At 44.9% G+C, this 16,882-nt stretch overlaps 1 protein-coding gene across 11 annotated transcripts in view; it reads left to right on the top strand.

The window, feature by feature from the left end:
- LOC110500172 (DENN domain-containing protein 5B) overlaps positions 1–16,882 on the top strand; it is a 75,685-nt gene that overhangs the window by 1,093 nt on the left and 57,710 nt on the right. The gene's annotated exons all lie outside the window — the stretch shown is intronic.

The raw sequence follows: 16,882 nt of genomic DNA, 5'->3' as shown, positions 1-16,882 counted from the left end.
TGATTGTGTGGACTAAAGCGAGAGTGAGAAAGCAATGGCTATAATGTCATTATTTCAACGATAAAACGCCAACACTTCTCATGAGGCTGGTGTTTCAGTGCAGAACATTGGAGGCTTTTATGATGTTTTTGTTTACAAAGGCTGCTACTAAGGATAATCATTGTTATTTGAATAATAAAATAGTTAACACCCCCATTAACCCGTCCTCAGTCAAGAAGAGCTGAAATTCTACATCTGCACATGTTCAAGGTTCAATCAGCTTTGGACTCGGGTCCTTTCTCTGTTTAGTGAGGCTGTGTGTTTGTTCAGTGCAATTGCAAGCTCTCAGTACTCCCTGTTAACCATGCAGGTCCAGTATTGATTTCAGGGTCGCCCCCTTCAGTTTTGCATCAGTGACTGAACAAAGTGCACAGCCCCCTAAGCACAAAGTAGAGACCCTCCATCGATCCTCAGCCAGCCCCCCACTGGGCTGCGTTCAGGGGCCAACTGGGCTGCGTTCAGAGTCGCTGAAACACTGCCAAATGGCAGTGCTCTGGTGTTGCAGCATATTTTTAATTTGTTTGCAGCCTGTTCATATTGAATTACCCGGCAGATTCCGACTCTTATTCTCCTGTTCATAATACTTCTATAGGAAAGGGAGCTTTCTTTGACAATGAGAGCTTTGCACATGTGGTTCTGTTGGATGAGTAGACGATGTTCCCGTGTGGTCGCGTCATACTGTTGTTGCATATGCATACTTGACGGTCTGTGTGTGTGTTCATGGAACAGCCTTACCTGAAGTGAGTGAGCTGTGATTGCTTCTGATTTGAATCCTTTGTCCTTCGGGAAACAGCTCTTCTAGTACTTTCCAAGCACAAGACTCTAGAATGGGAGGATTCAGGATTCCTTTAGTTGCGTGTTTAATCAGACACATTTAGCCTCTCTATGGGGGCAGGATGGTAGGACAGTCAGAGTGCTGTCAGGGTGTTATTTTGTGGCTAATCGTTTGATTCTGTGTGGATTAGTTTGACACTGTGGGATGTTCCTGTCTCGTCTCTATAAATGTGTGTGTGTGTGTCTGTGTGTGTGTGTGTGTGTGTTGCCTCTGTGATTAAGTTAATGTTTCTCTCTATCTGCTTGGGGTTAGGTCTGCATCGGAACCATTTGTTGCCAGTGTGTTGCTCTCAGGCTGTGGCGTGTCGTTGATCCTCAGATGTGACACTGCTGAGCATCCACCACACTGAGCCCATATGCCTCCCTGTCTGCTGCCCTCACACTGATCACCCCAACCCTCTGAGCATCTGCCTGTGTGTCTGTGTGAAACTGGGGCACAAGTTAACAGTCGGAGGAGTTGAGCCATCAGCTGTTAGGAAAGGAGAGGAAAGGACTGGGTGAGAGAAAGAGATGGCGTGTCGGAGTGATTCGGTAGAAGAGTGGACAGAGTGATGATGCCAGTGTTGCTGTGGATTTAGATCATTCAGAGACTGTATCTCTGGTGTGATGATTAACAAAGCATTGTGGGACCAAGTTTTAGTTTCTTTAGGGGATTTGCCAAATCTGTCTCCAGACATTAGTTGAGACGCCACCATCTGTCAATACTTTACTGTTCTTAATCCCACATACTACTACTACTCAGCGAAGTCTCTCAGGAAGTACTATACCTGTACTTGGGCATTATGGTACAGTATGTCTACGGGTCTCTGTGATTAGGTTGTGTGTTTGAGGAGTATGGTAGTCAGCTACAACATTTTCTCCGTTGATCTTCTAGTAGTTGTGTGCTGTTGTGGTGGTCCGTTAGCGTAGCGCTGTTTATCCACAGACACGGTGGGAAAAGGTCTAGTAGAATCCATTACAGGAGCCATTTGTAGACCGTTATCTCCTCCCCCTCTCCCTCGCCTCTTTCCCCCTCCTCAGCATCCCAATCTCTCCCCAGGGCTTTGTCATCTGCCCCAGTGAACAACTGAACATCGCACACTGACATTCATTTGCAATTCAGATCAGGCTGCTCGGTCGCCCATCACTCTCCTCCCCCACGACACTCCTCAGATGGCCGTGATGGATATCATTGACATCAACATGTCGCCACTCGCTATGGGCTTCTTCTTTCTTATCTGTCGCTATAGCAGCCCACGCCTGACTTGTATCCTGTTTTACAGTGGCTGGTTAGGTCTGGGCTGGTTTCGGTCTGATCCACATTAGGCTCAGGCTCGGCCTTTCTTAAATTGGGCTATGAATGTGGCTATGATTCCCCTCCTTCCATCCCCCTCCCAGTCCCTTTGTGTGGCAGTAGGCCAGTTTCCCCAGGCCCATTGTTCTAGGCACCCGGGCCAGACATCCTCTGGATTTGAATGCATGCGTGGCTGCTGTGTGTGTGTGTGTGTGTGGGGGGGGGGTGTGTGTGTAACTTTCCCAGTGGATGCCATCTATTTCCCTAGGTGTGTGTAGTATTTTTACATTCAGTGAGCATGGTAGTACCACACTTTTCGTTGGCTTTGACCTCCATGCTTGTCCTTCAGAGATGAAACATTTTGGCTATGAAGCCCTTTATCTACTATCCCATAGTCAGATGAACTCATGGATACCATTGTTGTGTCTCTGTGTCCAGTATGAAGGAAGTTAAGAGGTACTTTTGCGATCCAATGATAACTAGCGTTAGCACAATGACTGGAAGTCTATGGGAACAGCTAGCATGTTACAAGTGCATCTGATTCTTGGGAGGTAGATAAAAGGCTCCATTGCCAAAATCTCAAAGTATTGCTTTAATGGAGGCACTAAAATAGGAGTCTCACTCACTGACTCACTCATCAGACTCCCTCATCAGAGTCTTGAAGTGGTTTATATATATCCTGGCTGGTGACTAAAGCGACAGAAATAGTTCCACTCTAACAGAGGCCCGCCACCAATGTGCTGTTCATTCCCTGTATTCTAGGACCAGGTGCATTGTGGTCCGGGGGGGGGGGGGGGGGGGGGGGGCGCTGAAAAGTGAGAAGGGTTGTGTGCTATTTTGGGAGGCGGGGTTGGCACCAGCTGTAGAGGGAAAGCTATTAGGTCAGTTCCATCCTTGTGAGCCTCCCCTCTCCTCACCCCTTCCTCACCTCGCACCCCTCACTCTAACCCCCCACTGATGGGAAAGACATCCAGGAAAGCATCCATAAATATGAAATGAAGTAGTCTTACCAACAAACATCACAAACACACTTAAGATACAGCCTGTACCAGTAAACAACAGATTAACAACAGACGTTTAGGTTCGGCTTACAGTAAGCAATCCTGCAATGATGCTATGTACTCCGTCAGGTGAGAATGTTCATTTGTAGTCGATCCGGTCTCTTTGGAAGGGGTGAGGAAAGGGGAGAGTCTCTCCATTGGCTCCAGGGTCCCATACCTCCTCTTTCTCCTCTATCTTTTATCCCTGTCCATTCATCCTTCCTCCCCGTCTCCCTCTTTCATACCTCAGACTCCTCACACCTGTCTGTCATCCTAACTCTCCCACACTAATCTTTCTCCCAGTCACACTCAATTGCACATGGACAAGTGTCTTCCCACTTCTATTCACTGCGTATTATCCTGTTATTACCTATATAGGATCATGTATGCCATATTTGACACTGACGGATTAAGATGATGGCAGTTAGCCTAGTGGTTAGAGCGTTGGGCCAGTAACCCAAAGGATGCTGGATCGAATCTCTGAGCTGACAAGGTACAAATCTGTCGTTCTGCCCCTGAACAAGGCAGTTAACCCATTGTTCCCCGGAAGGCCGTCATTGTTCTTAACTGACTTGCCAAGTTAAATAAAGGTTTAAAAAAAGAAGGAAAAAAAAGGTTGTCTAAGTGAAATCTTAAGTAATTCAACCCCATTCATAAACTGTTGCCTAATACATGCAGATATTTACTAGTGTCTGTCTCTACAACTCTATACGTGTCCCTGGAGAGCAGTGGTGTACAAGTGTACTAGTGTTTCTGGTGTAATGACCTACATGTTGATAACGGAATGTAGGCCTGTAGAGACTAGCTAATCTGGGCTGAGGTGGGACAGGGAGTGTCAGAAAGCCCAGTGAAGGAGCCTCACAAAGGGATTTGATGGGCTTTACTGCTGTTCTTGGCCATCTGTCCTCCAGGGGCCAGTCTGGAAGTCAGCACAATGCAGCCCTTGGATAATGCTAATACAACACTGACATATGCTAATGATGACACAGGCCAGCGCTGACGCATGCCCTTGTTGACATATGCTAATGGACATGTGGGAAACTGATAACATAAACCCATAGGCTAACACTTATGCTAATTCATATTAATAGGTCAACATTGGCTAACACCTTCTGTTCTCTGGTCATGTGACCAGGGGGGTTTCTCTAGACAAAGAGGAGGGGAAGCTAAATGTCCTCCATAGCTTTTAATGGTCACACATTTAATTATTTATTCTTCCCACTCTCTCTCGTATGAGTTTTTCTTTCTCTTTCTTTCTCTATCTATCTCTCTCTCTCTCTCCCTTCCTACTCTCCCCCCCTCTCTCTGTCTCTCTCTCTCCACTGTGTAGTGATTTCCTCCATCTCTCTATGCCATCGTCTCCTGTGTGTAGTAGTGTGATCTGTAGCCAGGCCAGTGAGCTAGGCAGTAGGTAGAGCTGTCTATCGGTAGGCTGTGTTAAGCCTGTTAGTTTAATCCATTCAGACAGCTCCTCCAGGCTACACTGAGCAGTGCTCCACGCTTCAACACTATCGCACCATCGGTCCCCCAAACCCCCTCCAATCACACAAATACCCCACGACCAGTCTCAAAACGAGCAGTTGATCACTGAGGACTGTGCGCCCTATTTCACACCACTCCCTGTTTGACCCTTGACCCGGTCTCCCATATGCTCCCTCTCTCCCTGGGCTCAGCAACAGCAGACGTGGGTGAGGGACGAAGAAATGAAAGGAAAAGGATACCTAGTCAGTTGCACAACTGAATGCATTCAACCAAAATGTCTTCAATCAATCAATAAAATGTATTTATAAAGCCCTTTTTACATCAGCCGATGTCACAGAGTGCTGTACAGAAACCCAGCCTAACTGGGACAGGGAGTTGTTGTTTTGGTAAGGCCAGCCAGAGGCTTAACGTTATTTATACTGGTGGCCTAGGAGCCTTGTTTAGATAGTGGTGTTCGGTGTTAGTAGGCTATTGATGAAATCCCATTTCTGTGGCTATAAGCATCTAGCAGATTCTCTTACAGCTTTTGTAGATTGATTGTTCTGAAGTGACACTGACTGTGTCGCCTTTATCTTCCACTTTGTCTTTTTCTTCTACACTAAAATGACTCTCGGTCCACAATGGGTACTAGGTAAAAAATATGAATGGTGTGTTTTGTCGTCAGTTATTTTTGAAGTGCCACCTTTTGTCAGTTACGGATCATGTTTACTGTTTAATACCTCTGAGGTTTGTGGTGTTCCATATAACGCAGCTCTTTGTATGAGCGGGCCTGTCTTCATCCTGTGGGTAAAAACTACGTTTCTACATCTCTGGAGGTTAAACAACATGCAGTGCCAGTCAAAAGCTTGGACACACTTACTCATTTTTCTTTCTTTTTAAAAATATTTTCTACATTGTAGAATAATAGTAAAGTCATCAAAACTATTAAATGACAGATATGGAATCATGTGGTAACCAAAAAAAAAGTGTTAAACAAATCAACATACCCTTCGCCTTGATGATAGCTTTTGCACACTCTTGGCGTTATCTCAACCAGATTCATGAGGTAGTCACCTGGAACGCATTTCAATTAACAGGTGTGCCTTGTTAAAAGTTACTTTGAGGAATATCTTTCCTTATTGTGTTGGAGCCGATCAGTTGTGTTTTGCCAAGGTAGGGGTGGTATACAGAAGATAGCCCTATTTGGTAAAAGACCAAGTCCTTATTATGGCAAGAACAGCTTAAATAAGCAGAGAGAAATGACAGCCCTCATTACTTTAAGACATGAAGGTCAGTCAATCTGGAAAATTTCAAGAACTTTTAAAGTTTTTTCAAGTGCAGTCGCACAAACCATCAAGCGATGATGAAACTGGCTCTCGAGGACCACCACAGGAAAGGAAGACCCAGTGTTACCTCTGCTGCAGAGGATAAGTTCATTCGAGTTACCAGCCTCAGAAATTGCAGCCCAAATAAATGCTTCACAGAGTTCAAGTAACAGACACATCTCAATGTCAACTGTTCAGAGGAGACTGGGTGAATCAGGCCTTCATGGTCAAATTGCTGAAAAGAAACCACTACTAAAGGACACCAATAATAAGATGAGACTTGCTTGGGCAGTGAAACATAAGCAATGGATATTAGACCTTTGGAAATCTGTCCTTTGAGCTGATGAGTCCAAATTTGAGATTTTTGGTTCCAACCGCAGCGTCTTTGTGAGATGCAGAGTAGGTGAATGGATGATCTCCGCATGTGTGGTTCCCACCGTGAAGCATGGAGGATGAGGTGTGATGGTGCTTTGCTGGTGACACTGTCTGTGATTTATTTAGAATTCAAGGCACACTTAACCAGCATGGCTACCACAGCGTTCTGCAGCGATACTCCATCCCATCTGGTTTGCGCTTAGTGGGACAATCATCTGTTTTTCAACAGGACAATGACCCAAAACACACCTCCAGGCTGTGTAAGGGCTATTTGACCAAGGAGAGTGATGGAGAGGTGCATCAGATGACCTGGCCTCCACATTCCCCCGACCTCAACCCAATTGAGATGGTGTAAGGGACATTTTAGTGTTTGTGCTATTCTTATAACTAATAATATTCTTAACTCATTTTTGTGTTCTCTTCATGTGCTGTTCTGTAAACCGATGTCTGTGTTCATGCAAGTGGTTGACTGTACAAATCACACCTATCAGCAGCTGCAATTTGGCAGTACGCCCAGACATTGTTTTGAGAGCGAACGACCGTGTTTTGAGAACGAACGAAAGATATCTCCGTTTCAAGGTCTCAGCTTAGAGAGAAAGAAGCCTCGTGAGGTGTTGGTCTGTAACATCTGTTGGTCTGTTATGTTATGTTTGTCTGTCATGAAACAGTATTGGTCGGTCTCATGAATGAAACAAAACGGTAATGATGAATTAATTATGCTAAATAATGCAAAGACGACTGTTGGAACTGCCCCGAAGAGTTTTCTGACAGACGTGTGTACTATGGTGCATTGTGCAGCGTGTACTATGGTGCATTGTGTTGGTTGGAACCTCTCCAGCGCGCTGACAAATAGACAATGATTCATTTAAGATTGACTTTGAGTGTTCCTGTGTTAGGATTTCCACGACAATGGTTTGGGTTGAGTGCTCAGTATATGTGGACATCTATAAGTACCTAGGTGTCTGGCTAGACTGCAAACTCTCCTTCCAGACTCATATCAAACATCTCCAATCAAAAAATCAAATCAAGAGTCGGCTTCCTATTCCGCAACAAAGCCTCCTTCACTCACGCCGCCAAACTTACCCTAGTAAAACTGACTATCCTACCGATCCTCGACTTCGGCGATGTCATCTACAAAATTGCTTCCAACACTCTACTCAGCAAACTGGATGCAGTTTATCACAGTGCCATCCGTTTTGTCACTAAAGCACCTTATACCACCCACCATTGCGACTTGTATGCTCTAGTCGGCTGGCCCTCGCTACATATTCGTCGCCAGACCCACTGGCTGCAGGTCATCTACAAGTCCATGCTAGGTAAAGCTCCACCTTATCTCAGTTCACTGGTCATGATGGCAACACCCACCCGTAGCACGCGCTCCAGCAGGTGTATCTCACTGATCATCCCTAAAGCCAACACCTCATTTGGCCGCCTTTCGTTCCAGTTCTCTGCTGCCTGTGACTGGAACGAATTGCAAAAATCGCTGAAGTTGGAGACTTTTATCTCCCTCACCAACTTCAAACATCTGCTATCTGAGCAGCTAACCGAGAGCTGCAGCTGTACATAGTCTATCGGTTAACAGCCCACCCATTTTTACCTACCTCATCCCCATACTGTGTTTATTTATTTACTTTTCTGCTCTTTTGCACACCAATATCTCTACCTGTACATGACCATCTGATAATTTATCACTCCAGTGTTAATCTGCAAAATTGTAATTATTCGCCTACCTCCTCATGCCTTTTGCACACAATGTATATAGACTCCCCTTTTTTTCTACTGTGTTACTGACTTGTTAATTGTTTACTCCATGTGTAACTCTGTGTTGTCTGTTCACACTGCTATACTTTATCTTGGCCAGGTCGCAGTTGCAAATGAGAACTTGTTCTCAACTAGCCTACCTGGTTAAATAAAGGTGAAATAAAAAAATAAAATATGTGGGAACTCCTTCAAGACTGTTGGAAAAGCATTCCTCGGCTACCTGGGGCAGCAGGTAGCCTACTGGTTAGGGCGCTGGACCAGTAGCTGAAAGGTTGCTAGATCAAATCCCTGAGCCGACAAGGTAAAAATCTGTTGTTCTGCCCCTGTTCCAAGGATGTCATTATAAATAAGAATTTGTTCTTAACTGACTTGCCTAGTTAACTAAAGGTTAAATATTTTTTTAAAGCTGGTTGAAAGAATGCCAAGAGTGTGCAAAGCTGTCATCAAGGCAAATGGTGGCTATTTGAAGAAATATAAAATATATTCTGATTTGTTTAACACTGCTTTTGGTTCTACAATGTAGAAAATAGTTATAAAAAATAAAGAAAAATCCTTGAACGACTGGTACTGTATGTTTGTGAGCGGTCAGCATATGGAAATGTCACTATCTGACATTTCACTCTCTCTGTTTCCATCAGTTATTATTATGCCGCTATCTGTGTCCAAACAGTACTGGCAGAGAAGCCTATTGACTAGGAACAAATGATCTGCCATAATAGAAGTGAGAGCCACAGGAATGTGCTGTCAATCACTGTCACCAAATATTGTAGCTTTACACTTTGAGGAGAAGAGACTAGTGGAATAACTATGCCTCAATAATCCTCATCTGACATTCAAATGACTGGAGTGTTGTGTGACACTCTTCTCTTGTTGGACAAGACATGGATGCTCTTAAAAGCCACTATGGCTGTGATTGTTCTAGGAATATGTCCCCTTTGGAAGGGATTGAAGCTGGACTTGAATAGACACTGTAGAGTGCCATTGTTATATTGTCAATCTCAAGAGCACTTGAAGACTTCCTGTGGTTTTCTACAATGAGTCAGTCTGTACACTCTGCTCAACTATGAGAATCTTGGATGTATTTTACATACAAGTCAATGTCAGTTAAGCCACAATGTATGACAATCAGTGGTAGCCTATCCTAGCCTGACTCCTATCAAATCCAATTTTGTACTTCGAAAACGCCGCTTCACCCCGTGTGTTCTGGCTCTGGCCCAACCCATTGGTTTCTGGGACCAATCGGATGGCCCGAATGTGTTCGTATTCGGTGAAGGGTTGGGGAGTATGGTAATATCCAAAAACAAACGTCGGTGAACGTGGCATAGCATTTGAACGGAGAAAGGAGTCTGGGTAGCCAGGCAAAGCCTACCCGGTACATGTAGGCTCCCGAATGGCGCAGCGGTCTAAGGCACTGCATCGTAGTGCCAGAGGCGTCACTACAGACCTTGGTTCAATCCCGGGCTGTATCACAACTGGCCATAGGGTAAATAGATATGCCACAGGGAGAGATTAATAGATATGCCATAGGGAGAAAGAATGAGAGGGTTACAGACGGTGAAGGGAGGTGGGGACTCAGGGAGACAGGCAAGAGAAAGTCATCTCTTGGGAGAATCAAATGAGGGAGAACAGAGAAGAGGTGGAGAGAATTTATGAAGGGCAAGAGAGGGATAGAAATGCAGAAGAAGAAAGATGCTGCTGGATGAAAGCGAGGGGGAAAGTCCCTGTCAGATGAAGAGCTGTGTGTGATTTTAATGCACGCTGGTTCATTTCCATCAATCACAGGATGATAATAATACTACACCGCCCAGCGTCCCTAGCGACACGGGTCGCACCGTCAGCAGAACAGCACCCGGCGGCCTCCTCATAATAACGTTGCGCTGTTATATCAGGGGCGCCGGCTGTAAATCTCCTTACGTAACTAACACCCGATAGCCATCACCACGGCAGCCATCCAGGGCCGTCTCCCATGATAGATTACAGCCCAGGGTAGTGGTAGGCTACAGGGGTGCTGGTGGTGCCTTGCGACAGGGCCATCCCAAGTGTAAGGCCATGCTACTGGACAGTCGGGGATTATTCATGTTGCGCAAATCAGAACATTTAAGCGCTGAAATGTGTTTCTTACGTAATTTCTGTGTGCCAGCCAGACAAGTTGATGAATGAGAAGAGAAGCATGTTTTTATAGAGATTGCTAGAGTGTGTTATGTTCACAGACATGCAATATCTGTGGGCTTAGTGTGGCAGATGTGGTTTTAGAGCCCTTTTCTCATCTGTGAATCTGTCCAACAAGCATTTTTATGTCATGTGTTAAAAGGGAAAATGCTATTGCAACCTCCTTTGTAATAAGGAATTGAGACCAAAAGCTCAAGAGAAGTTTCAAGTGTTTAATACCAAGGTATGCACTCAGCTGACTGTATCATTTAGAAAGTTCACAAAGCATCTTATACTCTTCCCTCCTTTTGGTCACCCCCCTCCTGTAGGTGTCACCTCCCCAGCTATACATTTTATGACCCCAATGAGTTTCCCTCCTTTAGCCTGTGGAATGTCCATGCTTCTCTCTTTGTTCAGCCAGATGTCAGAATCACACCTCGTCCATCTTCTGTTCTGGGCCTGACCCTGCTCTCTGATCCTAGGCAATTTCCCCTTATCTGATTAGGTCAGCCTTTCTAAATTAGTATACACACAGTTTCATTGCCTGAACTCCATTCATACTCACAGTAATCATTCACTCAACTACAGTTTAACTCGAAAAACGTTACATTTTATTAGAATCCGTCAAATGTCAACGTGTATGAATCTCTATTTTAATATCGGTTTTAAATGTACTTAGATAGGTGATGGATGTTTAGATACATTTGAGAGAATTTGTGAATATATTTGAAGAGCTCCAGTGTACCCGACAGTAAAGTTGATTCAACGTCTTGATGGAGACTAAAGCCGAGTCACATTGGCTGTCCAGTCCAGAAGTCCAGTAGGAAAACGACAACCTCCAACAAACAAGCAGGCCCTCGGAACATTCCAGAACATCTAGTCGCCACGACAACCCCCAGAATATGAATCTAATTGGTTGACAGTATGGTCTGCTAGGGATTAGTTGGAAGGCTTTCTCTGTTGTGGCTGCTGGGGATGCAATCTTTTCAACATGATGTGTGACTTTGACAGAGTGTGGGTGTGTGTGTGTGTTTATGTCTGTCTGGTGATGTTTAGCTGGCCGGTCATGTCGACTTTGTTCTTTCACCGAGCTCCAACTCATCCGGCGACCTGTGCCCTGTGATGAACCCGCTGGGTAAACAATATGTGATCGCAATCAGATAGGACACATTGATCTCTCTCTGTTTCTCTTTCCCTCTCTCTGTCTCGCTCTCTCTCTGTGTCTTGCACAGGACATTGACACGCGCGTGCACACACACACGGTCCCTAGGCTGTCCCTACAAGTCTCATGTTGACAGACTCTGCTGCTCTCTCTAAGGGCTCCTCAGTGGCCTACAGATACACCCCCATGATAAAGACATGTAATAAGTAGCTCCGGGGGGCGGTGTCATGACAGTCATAAAGACTGTGGGTAATCATTGGCTAGGACTGTCTCTTCCCCGTCACATGCTGATGATTCATACAGAGCGGCGATTATGGAAAAGGATGACGCAGAGAGGGACAATGGGCTGGCAATGCAGGACTAGCGCTAACAAAGAACCCTGTCTGTTCTAGCCATTCTGTTTCTATGTAAAACATACATTATACCTCTGCTGTCTGCTCCATGGAAATATAATTAATGATCTGCTGACAGTAGTGATGTGGTGGATTGTCCTTGTGTAGGCTACCTGTACAATGAAGTGGCAAGCACTGAGCATTCCAAATTTGTGAGTGTCTACAATGAATTAAATTCAATCAGATGGTCTCTTTTATTGGTGTTTGTATTGTCTGATGATGAGGATAAATAGTAGGACTCTTGGTGTTTAGTGAAAAGGCTCACACGGATGTTCTGTTCAGTGTGTCAGATTAAGACTGCACCACTGTTAACATAAACTGAATATCTCAGAGAGAGATGGGGGGGGGAGATGGGGAGGGAGAGAAAGAGAGATGGGGGAGGGAGGGAGAGAAAGAGAGATGGGGGAGGGAGAGATGGTGAGGGAGAAAGAGAGATGGGGGAGAAAGAGAGATGGTGAGGGAGGAAGAGAGATGGGGAGGGAGGAAGAGAGATGGGGAGGGAGGAAGAGAGATGGGGAGGGAGGAAGAGAGAGTGAGGGAGGAAGAGAGAGTGAGGGAGGAAGAGAGAGAGAGGTGAGAGTGAGAGAGAGAGAGGTGAGGAAGGGAGGGGGAGAGACGGGGAGGAAGGGAGGGGGAGAGACGGGGAGGAAGGGAGGGGGAGAGACGGGGAGGAAGGGAGGGGGAGAGACGGGGAGGAAGGGAGGGGGAGAGACTGGGAGGAAGGGAGGGAGAGAGATGGGGAGGAAGGGAGGGGGAGGAAGGGAGGGGGAGAGACGGGGAGGAAGGGAGGGAGAGAGACTGGGAGGGAGAGAGATGGGGAGGAAGGGAGGGGGAGGAAGGGAGGGGGAGAGACGGGGAGGAAGGGAGGGAGAGAGACTGGGAGGAAGGGAGGGAGAGAGATGGGGAGGGAGGGGGAGGAAGGGAGGGGGAGAGACGGGGAGGAAGGGAGGGAGAGAGACGGGGAGGAAGGGAGGGAGAGAGACGGGGAGGAAGGGAGGGAGAGAGACGGGGAGGAAGGGAGGGGGAGAGACGGGGAGGAAGGGAGGGGGAGAGAGAGATGGGGAGGGAGAGTTTGAGAGGGAGGGAGAGAGAGTTGGGGAGGGAGGGAGAGAGAGATGGGGAGATGGAAAGTGAGAGAATGAGGCAGGTAGAGTGCACAAGAGGGCAAGGGCAGAGCATGAGATTAAAAGAGCATCCAGGCTTGTGATGAGAAATAACATTGAGGAATAGCTTTTTGATTTTTGTCTTCGTGCAAGCCCCAGTCTTGGTTTGATATATCCTGTAGGGAACCGTCAGTCAGTAGCAGTATCTGGCAGCACAGATTAACCTCAGTCACTGGGTTCTATTTTTACTCACATTGGTCTTGTCTCAAATGGCACCCTATTCCCTAAATATTGTACCACTTTTGACCAGGGCCCATATGACTTTGGTCAAAAGTAGTGCACTTTATTGAAAATAGTGCCATTTGGTATGTAGACATTCACACTGCTGGAGGACTGTGATTCTATGCTGCTAATGCTCTTTTCTGTAACACACACACTCAGCAAAAGAAAAAGCTCTTATACCGCGACAGTATAGATTAGTTTGGTGTTGAGGAGTTGGACTGGAGTTTCTAATGAGAGCACTTCCATTGAGAAGAGGAAAGTAGGAGGGAGGGGTTGGATGTGGTCAGTTTCTTTTCTCCTCCTTCTTAGAAATGTGTTTAATCTTGTAATAGACCTAAATCCATGAATTGCGAGACTTTAGAATGATTCGGTATTTTCCTATCTGACAAATGTACTGGACAAAATCTGACGGAGACCTTCTCAGTTGAGTCATTCTGCGTTCATTTCAGTTGAAATATCTCGCTGCTCTTGGCTCTCCGAACCACCTGCTCTCCATTGAGAGGGAATTGGCTGGAGTCTGTAATACTCCGCTGTTAAAATGAGAATGGATTGGAGTGTCGAGATTGTGAGTGAACAGTAGTAGCTACTTTATATGTGGATGGGCGTAACCTCCCTCCAGCTGTTAAACATTTATCAGGGCAAACGCCAATGTCATTGTGTGTTGTCCTGGATGAAACATAAAGTGTAAATATCTGTTCTCTGACAGCCTCATTTCCCCACCCAGGGAAATAAGCTCTTCTGTTGTACCTAACTCTGCTCTTCTTTGCTTAATTTGTGTCCGTCTGTTGGACGCACTGACCGAGCTTGTTACAAAAGGCACTATGCGTTAGGTACCCTGGTTGCACCTGTGCTGATCAAGACCGTAAACGTCAGACTGACTACCTAGAGGCAGTCTGTCCGTGTTCTCTGTAGTGTTAGGTTCTTAATAATCAGAGTAAATAACTCACGGACTCTAGAGAAGCTCAACCAAGTTTAATTGTTCCCAAAGGGTCGACACAGCTGTAATTCAGACACAGACCTGGCTTCCCCCGTGGTGGTATTCATACCCCACTTCGGATGGAGTCTCCTCCTTATCTCTAAACACTGCATCATTCTTGCTAGGCAGGGAGCTAAGTGATATGATCCTTCAACGGTTTCTCCCCTTATCAGTACTGCTACATGCGATCGTGTTCCCTGCACTCAACACATTCCAAGCTTCGTTGCACCCGCTATATACCTTCCTCCTTACCACCCTTAACTTCTGGTGTAGACCTTCTCAACCTTAGCACTCCATCAGTGATGTGAATAAGTATGTTTTATGTGTGTTTCAGTTCATCTTTGTGATGGCCTTGTTTTTATGTGTTATATGCTGTAGGTTACATGAAGATGAATGTGACAGTAGACCATAGCAAAGGGCTGTACTGAACTATTCAGAGTGAACATAGATTATTCCCATACGTTAAGGTTAGGGTTAGGGGTGGTGCTGTCTGTTGTCCTTTGATAGTATTCATTGTAGTGCTTGTGTAACATGGATCAAGTCAACCCTTGACCCTCAATGGATCAGCAACACGAACCACGACTCCAAATGACTTTTCCCCCAGTTCAGGAGCAACCGTTCTCTTCATGAAAGCCTTGTTATAGGGTGCATCTTTTGACCAATGGGCAAAATTGTGTAGATAATCCTCTAAGAAAACCAATGGCCCACACTTTGTCTCCTATCATAATCCATTCAAAAGTTATTGGAGTTGTTACCCTTGTAGGGTGGCCAGTAGTGCTGAGCGATTAACCAACATACCATTTTTTTTTTGGGGGGGGGGTGGGAGGGTTATTAAACAACCATTTGACCGACGTCTGTTCAATTAATTGAATCCCATTTAGTTCAGGTTTTTCTGGGCCCGCCGCGTCATTTCTCTAGGGAGAAATCAAATCATTCACGAGAGAGTGGGATGCTGAGCTGAAGGGAATTGTGGTTTTCATTTAAGCAAATATACTCAGTCAAGTTCAGCGCAGAAACGTGGTATTAACTACTATGACCATAATCCATTGCGCCTGTTTTTTTCTGTCTCTGACAGAGATGGATACACTTGTACGCCTGCTACATTAGGTTAAATTCACACAGACCGCATGAGAGAGGAAAAGTACACAACACAACGACGAGAGAGAGGGATAGAGACAGTTCGTGAAAGTATGCCTTAGCTACTTTGAAAAACTAGCAAAATGATGGTTGGGCAGCTCTGCAGCATGCTTAGGCAGGCTTGCCCAGCTAAATAGGATGACTAGACAGTGAAGTATGGGGAGCAGAGAGAATGTTGGCTGGCTGGCTGGCTGGCTGCTGCCTGAGCAGAGATGAGATGATGATGGAATAAAAAACAATCAAGTTATTAAATAAAAACAAAATATTTAATTAATTCTTAGTAATTTCCTATTTTTCGATTGCTGTCTACTCGATGTGGACCTGACCGAGACAATGGAATATTTTCAATGTTTTGGCAGTTGATTGTAATGTATTGCAATTGAACTATTTTTAGCATTGGAATTTCCATAATTTTTTGTCATTATTTAATAATGCATTTAATGTTTTTTTTTTATTATTATCGAAACAGAAATCAAAAAACTTGCTTTTTAAAAAAAAATATCGAACCAAAAACGAATTGACTTTAAAAAGCACTAATCAATGGAGGCTAGATGAAAAACGTGGTAAATTCTGAATCCACAGGACATAAAACAATATAGAGGGAAGATGGAGACATGTAGTATTTTCATATTTTAATATACAAGTTTCATATTAATTCTAAAGATTTTTCACGAAAGATACCTTAACTCTGTGAAATTGTTAATTTTTTTTATTTTAAATGTCAACGGAGCCCTGAGCATATACCAATCATTTTTTTTTCAAAGCCTTTTACATTTAATTCAGCTTGTCATGCTAATTTAGCATTTTGCGACCCTTGGAAACAACTTCGAAGACAACGACCACTAAATGTGAAATCCTCAACAGTTGTTTACGAGAAACCGGCACTGCTATATCAACAGAGCTCGGTGCTTATTATTGGATGTTTTAGGTTACGGAATAATCATATTTGTCTTGGTAAAATCTATTTTATAACATAAAGTACATTTTTGTCACCAATGCGCGTTTTCACAACCTGCTTGTAATGGAGACAGATGGACTGTTGTATGAGATCTGATGGCGCCTTGGTGAACGCAGAGCTCCACGCCATGGTGATTGATGAAAGGTGTCGGAAGCGTTATTATGGGGGGAGTCCAGCTGTATTATCTTACAGCTCTATCTGGTGTGAAGGATGGTGATGGTGGCTTGTAGTGCTGGCTCGTGGAGGATGATGTGCTGAATTACAACTGGTTCCGGTTCTGATTTCTGAAAGCCTTAATCCATCCACCACTATTTAATCTCTTTTCTCATATATTTTCTCTTTTTTTTTCTCTCAGCTTTCCTTCACATCTTATCCATCTGTAGCCAAGTTGTACGGTGGATGTTGTCTTTATACTCCACTGTTGAGGCCTCAGTCTGTGAGAGCTGCTCTATGTAAAGTGGCATGCTATTTCAGCTTGTTGCAGGATGCTGCAATCCGTGCCAACAGATGAACACACAGATTGTTAATTTGCATGTTGCCTTAGAGAGAGAGACACACACACATACACACACAGTTGCTCAGGTGTCGTTAGGGCTCAGTGTTCTGTTTCCTCTCT

Source organism: Oncorhynchus mykiss, chromosome 21 (assembly GCF_057628025.1).
Source record: "Oncorhynchus mykiss isolate SJ-2025 chromosome 21, ASM5762802v1, whole genome shotgun sequence".
In the NCBI taxonomy this organism is placed as follows: Eukaryota; Metazoa; Chordata; class Actinopteri; order Salmoniformes; family Salmonidae; genus Oncorhynchus; species Oncorhynchus mykiss.
The sequence above is the reverse complement of the archived record's forward strand: the minus strand, read 5'-3'. Positions and strand labels throughout refer to the sequence as shown.